This window comes from Ictalurus punctatus, chromosome 2 (assembly GCF_001660625.3).
Source record: "Ictalurus punctatus breed USDA103 chromosome 2, Coco_2.0, whole genome shotgun sequence".
Taxonomy (NCBI): Eukaryota; Metazoa; Chordata; class Actinopteri; order Siluriformes; family Ictaluridae; genus Ictalurus; species Ictalurus punctatus.
The window spans coordinates 17,765,329-17,773,557 of NC_030417.2; the positions used below are offsets into that span (position 1 = coordinate 17,765,329).

The 8,229-nt window shown below is 37.7% G+C and overlaps 1 pseudogene; it reads left to right on the forward strand.

The window, feature by feature from the left end:
* Positions 1-298: 298 nt before the first annotated feature.
* On the forward strand, positions 299-5,269 carry LOC108277228 (aerolysin-like protein; annotated as a pseudogene).
* Positions 5,270-8,229: the final 2,960 nt, after the last annotated feature.

Below are 8,229 nucleotides of genomic sequence, written 5' to 3' on the forward strand. Positions count from 1 at the left end.
TCTGAAGTAAAACTATCCAATCTGATATCCATACCAGGCCAATCCTAAATTACTGCCATTTAAGTGTGTCTCAATTTTATCCTTATATCTTAAACTGTTTTACTCATATCTACTTCTACCATCTTTTTAATTTCCCTAACTGCGTTCAGACCTTCCTGCTTAAAAGCCACTTGTTTTCTATGAAGAAGACCCTTTGTATTGTATGATATCCTTGGTTTGTTATTTGGGAAATCTTTAACCAATTCGTAAGGAATGAGGATCTCGGTACAAAAGGACACATAGTCACACACCATTACAATCAAAACAACCCTGTAGAGCCAAGGAGCTTTCCTCTGAACAAGCCTGCACCCTCCTTTCCTATGTCTATTCCTTTCGTAACACTGACTTATAAAGAGAGAGAAGATGCACCACATTATGGTCAGAAAAACCAACTGGAGGGCCAGCAACAGATTTAATCGCCTCCTTAACAGAACCAGAGCAGACATCCAGTGTCTTGTATGTCAGGTAACATACTGATTTAAAAAAAAAAAACCACACACACACACACACACACACACACACACACACACACACACACACACACACATTGATTTCTTTAAGTTATAGTCAGTTAAATCCCCAAGGACAGAAAAATGTATTTATTTATTTCATGTTTGATAGCTTCAGCTGTTGGCTTTGTAGTGCTTCAGTTTCACCCAGTTTAACTTTGGAAACATCTATATTATGCACTTTCTTTAAAAATCTATTTATAGTCATTATCTAGCTGAAGGAAATTAACCTCTGGGCAAATGTAATATCTAACATGCTTTTGGACTAACAGTCCATATGCTCACACACACATTTCTTGGAGTTGTGGCATAAAGTCCAAGACCATCCGCTTTAACTAGTATAAATAAGAGAGTGTGCATCTTCTGTCTTATCCCTAAACTCGCATCCATCATAAGACGTCTTTTAAAGAAGGTATTTCTTGCTACCTGCTTCTGACTACTTCCTTGTAAGTGTTCCTGCATACGTGATCGCATAATGTAGATTATTAAATGACTATATATATATATTATGGCAAGTTATGTTACTCTTACTGTTACTGTATATATTAATGCTTTATTTTAATGTTCCCGTAAATAATAATATTTATTATTTATACTACAGCACTGCTGAATGCTCTATTCTGATCATTTTCTATAACAGCATGGTATGGACAGTGCATCACTCTTAAGTAAATAAAACTTTTTAGCGCTGGTAACGTAAATTGTTGTGCCATAAGCGACATAAAGCACTGCAGGACTGCGCTTCATCATCATTACACCTTGTTGATAAGTTACTTCCAAGGCCTGAATATAAGATGTGAACTTTTGGTATTTAAATCCTACTAGGCATGCATAACTCAAGCTGAACACAGCCCTAACACGGTAACTTAACATGTATTGATTGATGTTTGTTGTTATGTCAGTGAAATCAGTTCAGAAATTTGTCAGTGTATTGACAAATATTTATTTTATCCATTACTAAAAAATAAGTCCATCTAAATTAGATAAATAAAATTACTGCATGTTCCAAAATTTTGATAACATACTGAATTCTGGTCTTAGGGTCTCAGATTTCTGCCAGTTAACACCTGCTTATTTGGTTTACTACAGTGGTGCTTGCAAGTTTTTGAGAATTTTCTACATTTCTGCATAAATATGACCTAAAACTTCATCGCATCCTAAAATTAGAAAAAAGAGCACCCAATTAAACAAATGAGACAAAATTATTATACTTGGTCATTAATTTATTGAGGAAAATAATCCAATATTACATATCTGTGAGTTGCAAAATTATGTGAACCTTTGCTTTCACTATCTGGTGTGACCCTCTTGTGCAGCAATAACTGCAACTAAACGTTTACAGTAACTGTTGATCAGTCCTGCACATCGGCTTGGAGGAATTTTACTCCATTCCTCAGAACAGAACAGCTTCAGCTCTCGGATGTTGGTGGGTTTCCAACTGCTTGCTTCAGGACCTTCCACATCATATCTTTTTAAGGTCAGGACTTTGACTTGGTCATTCCAAAACATTAACTTTATTCTTCTTTAACCATTCTTTGGTAAAACTACGTGTGTGTATAGGGTCATTGTCTTGCTGCATGACCCACTTTCTCTTGAGATTCAGTTAATAGACAGATGTCCTGACATTTTCCTTTACAATTTGCTGGTATAATTCAAAATTCATTGTTCCATCAATAATGGCAAGCTGTCTTGGCTCAGATGCAACAAACAGGCCCAAACCATAATACTACCACCACCATGTTTCAAAGATGGGATATGGTTCTTTGTGGAATGCAGTGTTTTCCTTTCTCCAAACATAACGCTTCTCATATAAACCAAAAAATACTATTTTGGTCTCATCTGTCCACAAAACGGTTTTCCAATAGCTTTCTGGCTTGTTGACGTGATCTTTAGCAAACTGCAGAATTGCAGCAATGTTCTTTTTGAAGAGCAGTGGCTTTCTCCTTGCAGCCCTGCCATGTATACCATTGTTGTTCAGTATTCTCCTGATGATGGACTTATGAACATTAACATTAGCCAATGTGAGAGAGTCCTTTAGCTGTGTAGAAGTTACCCTGGGTTCCTTTGTGACCTCATGGACCTACAGACTAACACATCTTGCTCTTGGTTGGTGATCTTTGTTGGTCGACCACTCCTGGGGAGGGTGACAATGGTCTTGAATTCCCTCCATTTGTACACAATTTATCTGACTGTGGATTGGTGGAGTCCAAAATCTTAGGAGATAGATTTGTAACCTTTTCCAGCCTGATGAGCATAAACAACTTTTTACTGGGGTCCTCAGAAATATCCTTTGTTTGTGATACAAGATCAGACTTTGAGAGATTCCTGTTCTTTAAATAAAACAGGGCACTGACTCACACCTGATTATCAGAAAACATCTGACTCCAATTTCACCTTCAAATTAACTGCTAATCCTGGAGGTTCAAATATTTTTGCCACTGAGACATATATAATATTGGATCATTCTCCTTAAAAAATTAATTACAAAGTATAATAGTTTTGTCTCATTTGTTTAATTGGGTTCTCTTCATCTACGTTTAGGACTTGTGTGAAAATATTACGATATTTTAGGTCATATTTATGCAGATATATTGAAAATTCTAAAGGGTTCACAAATGTTCAAACATCTGTGTATAAAAAAAAATAACTGAATCCAGAGATAGATATTGTGTTGAATGTTAGTGATGGTGTATTTATGCTGAAGACTAGGCAGGATCATACACAATAAAACTTTGCAGAATAACACAGCTCAGAACTTACAAACATGAAGCAAACGGTAAAGTTTCAGTGTAGTCCATGTGCTTTTTTTTATTTAGGTGCAAAGCAGGAACTGGTTGAAGAAACCGAAAAAATGATTAGAACTACAAGGATGGCACCCTCTGGTGGCTCGGAGGGGAAATGCCCAGGCTAAAAGTTACATGGTTTGTGTTAGTTAATGTCAGTTAAGGGAACCTTTTTCTAAACATTACTATATATAAATTAAAAATGACTGTTTTTTATCAAAGAGTATGCACTGGCCATTAGCAAGCACAAGGTCATCTAATAATACAACTGGTTGATAATGCTTTATGAGCTGAAGCAGCAAATTAATATCGGCTGTAACTCATTCTTCTGACATTTCCATATCTTAACCAAAATTTTTCTTAAACATGCCTCTTTATCAGAATATTTCTTTTCCTGTTTAACTTATTAAAACCTGATTATTTGCTTATCTCTTTAAGGTTAAAAACAAGATCATGTCATACCTGGCAGACATTGTTGTAGTTGGTGGGAAAGGAGGAGGTGTGTTTGATTATAATGGCTGAAAATGGCACTGAAAATGGAACCACGTTGAAAAAGATCTCGGTGTGGGTCGGCAAAAAGAAGTTGAAGGGCATTTAGGTTTGGCTTACTGATGAGCAGTGCAGGCTGTTTGGTAAAGCTGCTAAGAATGTTAAAGATTTCACATTTGAAGATGGAGAGCACTTCAACTCCCTTAATCTATGGGACAGTAGGGATGGAAAACATCTGGGTGCTATCCAATTCAAGACAAATCATTCCCGGGAGTTCTTTGCACGCGTGACAAAATCAAATTTAAAAACAGAAATTTCAGTGGATGTTGCTTCTGGGTTCTGCATGGGAATCAAAGGATGTTCAGAATTGTCCAGACGTTTGAGTGGGATTAATTCCTTAGGCTTCATGTTCCTTAACCCCGTCAAGTTTACTGAGCTTACAAATGTTGAGTATCCCACACTTTATCATAAGATACCCAAAGTGGCTGTCAGTGAAATCAAGTCCATGACCTACCACAATGACACTACAGAAACTCAAGAATATAGACTTGAAACCTCCAAAAAAAAAAAATTAACCAAACAACCTCCTGATCTGTTATCAGCACAGAGAAATTCAAATTCAGCCTGGAAGTGAATGCAGGAATTCCACAACTTGTTGAGTGCACAGGAAGATTTGAATTAAAAACAGGAGTCGAGGGTACATATGCTTAGGAAACCACAGAAGAGAAAATAGAGCTCTTCTTGTTTCCTGTTAAAGTCCCTCCAGGTAAAACCATGGATGTGAACATCACAATTGGCCAGGCTACAATTGATCTCCCCTTCAATGGCATAGTCAAAATTACCTGCTATAATGACAGTGTGCTGCAGTTTAAAACCAATGGAACCCTCAAAGGTGTCATTTACTCTGATGGAAAAGTAGTTGTGAATGAATTAGCCAAAAATCTTGGTGGGTCTCATAAGATTTGAAGCAAATTGTAGTAAATTTTAAGTAAATTTCTTTAGAAGTGTGTTCTAAGGTTTAACCACACCCACTTTAAATAGTATAAATAAATAAGAGAGCCTATGTCTTATCCATAAACTTATATCCTTCACAAGACATCTTTTAAAGAAGGCATTTCTTGCTACCTTCTTCTGACTACTTCCTTTTATGTGTGCCTGCTATTCTTGATCACATGATGAATGTTATTAAATTTAAGCTTTGTCATGTATATGTAGATTAATGCAAGTTACAACAATCTTGCTGTAATTGTATGTGTTAATGCTTTATATTACGATTCCCTTTACGGTGAACATTATTTATATCACAGCTGTTCAATGCTCAATTCAGATCATTTCCAATACAGCATGGCTTAGACAGTATGTCGATCTTTAATAAATAAAAAATTGTTAGCACTGGTAATGCAAATTGCTGTGGCATAAGAGAAATAAAGCACTGCAGGCTGCATCATATTACACCTTGTTGATTAGTTACTTGTGTGGTCGGAATACTGACATGGATTCTTATGCAGGGTTTTCCCTACCATAGAAAGGCTTAGGCACAGTGCCTAAGTGTTTTTGTGGGCAAGAACATAAAAAGGCATTTAGGCATATGAGAATGAATGTACAAACAATGGTGAGAGTTCTATGCACTGACAAAAAAAAAGGAGAGGTAGATTGATATCAAACATAAAGATAAGCTGGCAAACATTTTCCACAACACCTATTTCTTGCATCATTATATGTATTATGGACATATTTGATGTAATCATGGTATATTGAAACAGCCAAGTAGTTTCAATCATGCATGCCATCATCCTACATTACTGAGATATACTGTATGTTAACAAAGTTAACCAAGTACTTTTTTTTTTCTTTCTGACAAACTGTGGGGCTGCAAATCTGTTCAATGTGTATAAGGACATGGCAAACCTCCACAGTTCCAATTAAGGAGTTTTACAACTTCTCTTCCATACAATTCCAAAAAAGTTGAGATGCTTTCTAAAATGTAAATAAAAATGGAAAGCAATTACTTGCAAATATCATAAACCCATATGTTATTCACAGTAGAACATAGAAAACATATCAAATGTTTAAACTGAGGAAATGTACCATTTTAAGGTAAAAAAAAAAAAAATAAGGTAAATTTGAATTTGATGGCCACAACACATCTCAAAAAAGGTGGGACCGTGGCAACAAAAGGCTGGAAAAGTAAGTGTTATTAAAAAGAAACAGCTGGAGGAACATTTCACAACTAATTAGGTTAATTGGCAACAGGCCAGCTGTCACGATTTCCCCTTGCACAAAGCACTGGAGCATGCGGCGTGCTATGAAACCCGAAACGCGAGCGTGCGCTTCCGGGTTAGTCAGTGACACTGACTTTGTTTACATTTGACGTGTGTTTTGTTATGGTTTATGTCCTGTCTCCGCCCCTGTATTGTCATTGGTTGTTTACCTTATGTGTCATCATTAGTGTCAGCTGTTTTGTGTTCACCTTTGACTACGTTTGGTATTTAAACCCCTCATGTGTCTATGTTCAGTGCGAAATATTGCATGAATATTCCGTATATCAAGCCATTGTTCTTTGTTTGTGTGCCATAGTTTTGATCTCGTTCTCACCCTTGTTGAAGTGTGTTGAAGTCATCAAATTCTAAATTTGTTTATATTTACAAAATACAATTAAGGTGGTCAGTGAAAATACTGAATATATTTTCTTTGTACTTTTGTCAGTTAATTAAAGTTTCAAGAGATTTGACGAATCAAAGATTTTTGTTTTTACTGCATTTTAGAAAAAACCCCAACTTTTATAGAAATGGGGTTAGTAGTATAAATAAGAGCAGGGCATAACCAGGGCATCTCATGTCTTATGCATAAACTTGCATATAAGACATCTTTTAAGGAAGGTTATTAAATGTCTATGTAGATTATGGCATGTTAGGTTAATCTTAATGTTACTGTATACAGTGCATCCGGAAAGTATTCACAGCGCTTCACTTTTTCCACATTTTGTTATGTTACAGCCTTATTCCAAAATGGATTAAATTAATTATTTTCCTCAAAATTCTACAGACAATACCCCATAATGACATCATGAAAGAAGTTTGTTTGAAATCTTTGCAAATTTATTAAAAATAAAAAACAAAAAAAGCACTTGTACATAAGTACAGTGCACTTGTACATAAGTACAGTACACTTGTACAGCCTTTGCCATGACACTCAAAATTGAGCTCATTTGCATCCTGTTTCCACTGATCATCCTTGAGATGTTTCTACAACTTGATTGGAGTCCACCTGTGGTAAATTCAGTTGATTGGACATGATTTGGAAAGGCACACAGCTGTCTATATAAGGTCCCACAGTTAACAATGCATGTCAGAGCACAAACCAAGCCATGAAGTCCAAGGAACTGTCTGTAGACCTCCAAGACAGGATTGTATCGAGGCACAGATCTGGCGAAGGGTACAGAAACATTTCTGCAGCATTGAAAGTCCCAATGAGCACAGTGGCCTCCATCATCCGTAAATGGAAGAAGTCTGGAACCAGCAGAACTCTTCCTAGAACTGGCCGCATGGCCAAACTGAGCGATCGGGGGAGAAGGGCCTTAGTCAGGGAGGTGACCAAAAACCCAATGGTCACTCTAACAGAGCTCCAGCGTGTCTCTGTGGAGAGAGGAGAACCTTCCAGAAGAACAACCATCTCTGCAGAATTCCATCAATCAGGCCTTAATGGTAGAGTGGCCAGATGGAATCCACTCCTCAGTAAAAGGCACATGACAGCCCGCCTGGAGTTTGCCAAAAGGCACCTGAAGGACTCTCAGACCATGATGAAACAAAGATTGAACTCTTTGGCCTGAATGGCAAGCGTCATGTCTGGAGGAAACCAGGCACCACTCATCACCTGGCCAATATCATCCCTACAGTGAAGCATGGTGGTGGCAGCAGCTGGGGGGATGTTTGTGGGTATGTTTTTCAGAAGTAGAACTGGGAGACTTGTCAGGATCGAGGGAAAGATGAATGCAGCAATGTACAGAGACATCCCTGATGAAAACCTGCTCCAGAGCGCTCTGGACCTCAGACAGGGGCGAAGGTTCATCTTCCAACAGGACAACGACCCTAAGCACACAGCCAAGATATCGAAGGAGTGGCTAGAGGACAACTCTGTGAATGTACTTGAGTGGCACAGCCAGAGCACAGACTTGAACCCGAATGAACATCTCTGGAGAGATCTGAAAATGGCTGTGCACCGACGCTCCCCATCCAACCTGATGGAGCTTGAGAGGTCCTGCAAAGAAGAATGGGAGAAACTGCCCCAAAATAGGTGTGCCAAGCTTGTAGCATCATTCTCAAAAAGACTTGAGGCTGTAATTGGTGCCAAAAGTGCTTCAATAAAGTATTGAGCAAAGGCTGTGAACAATTATGTACATAAGTGTTCAC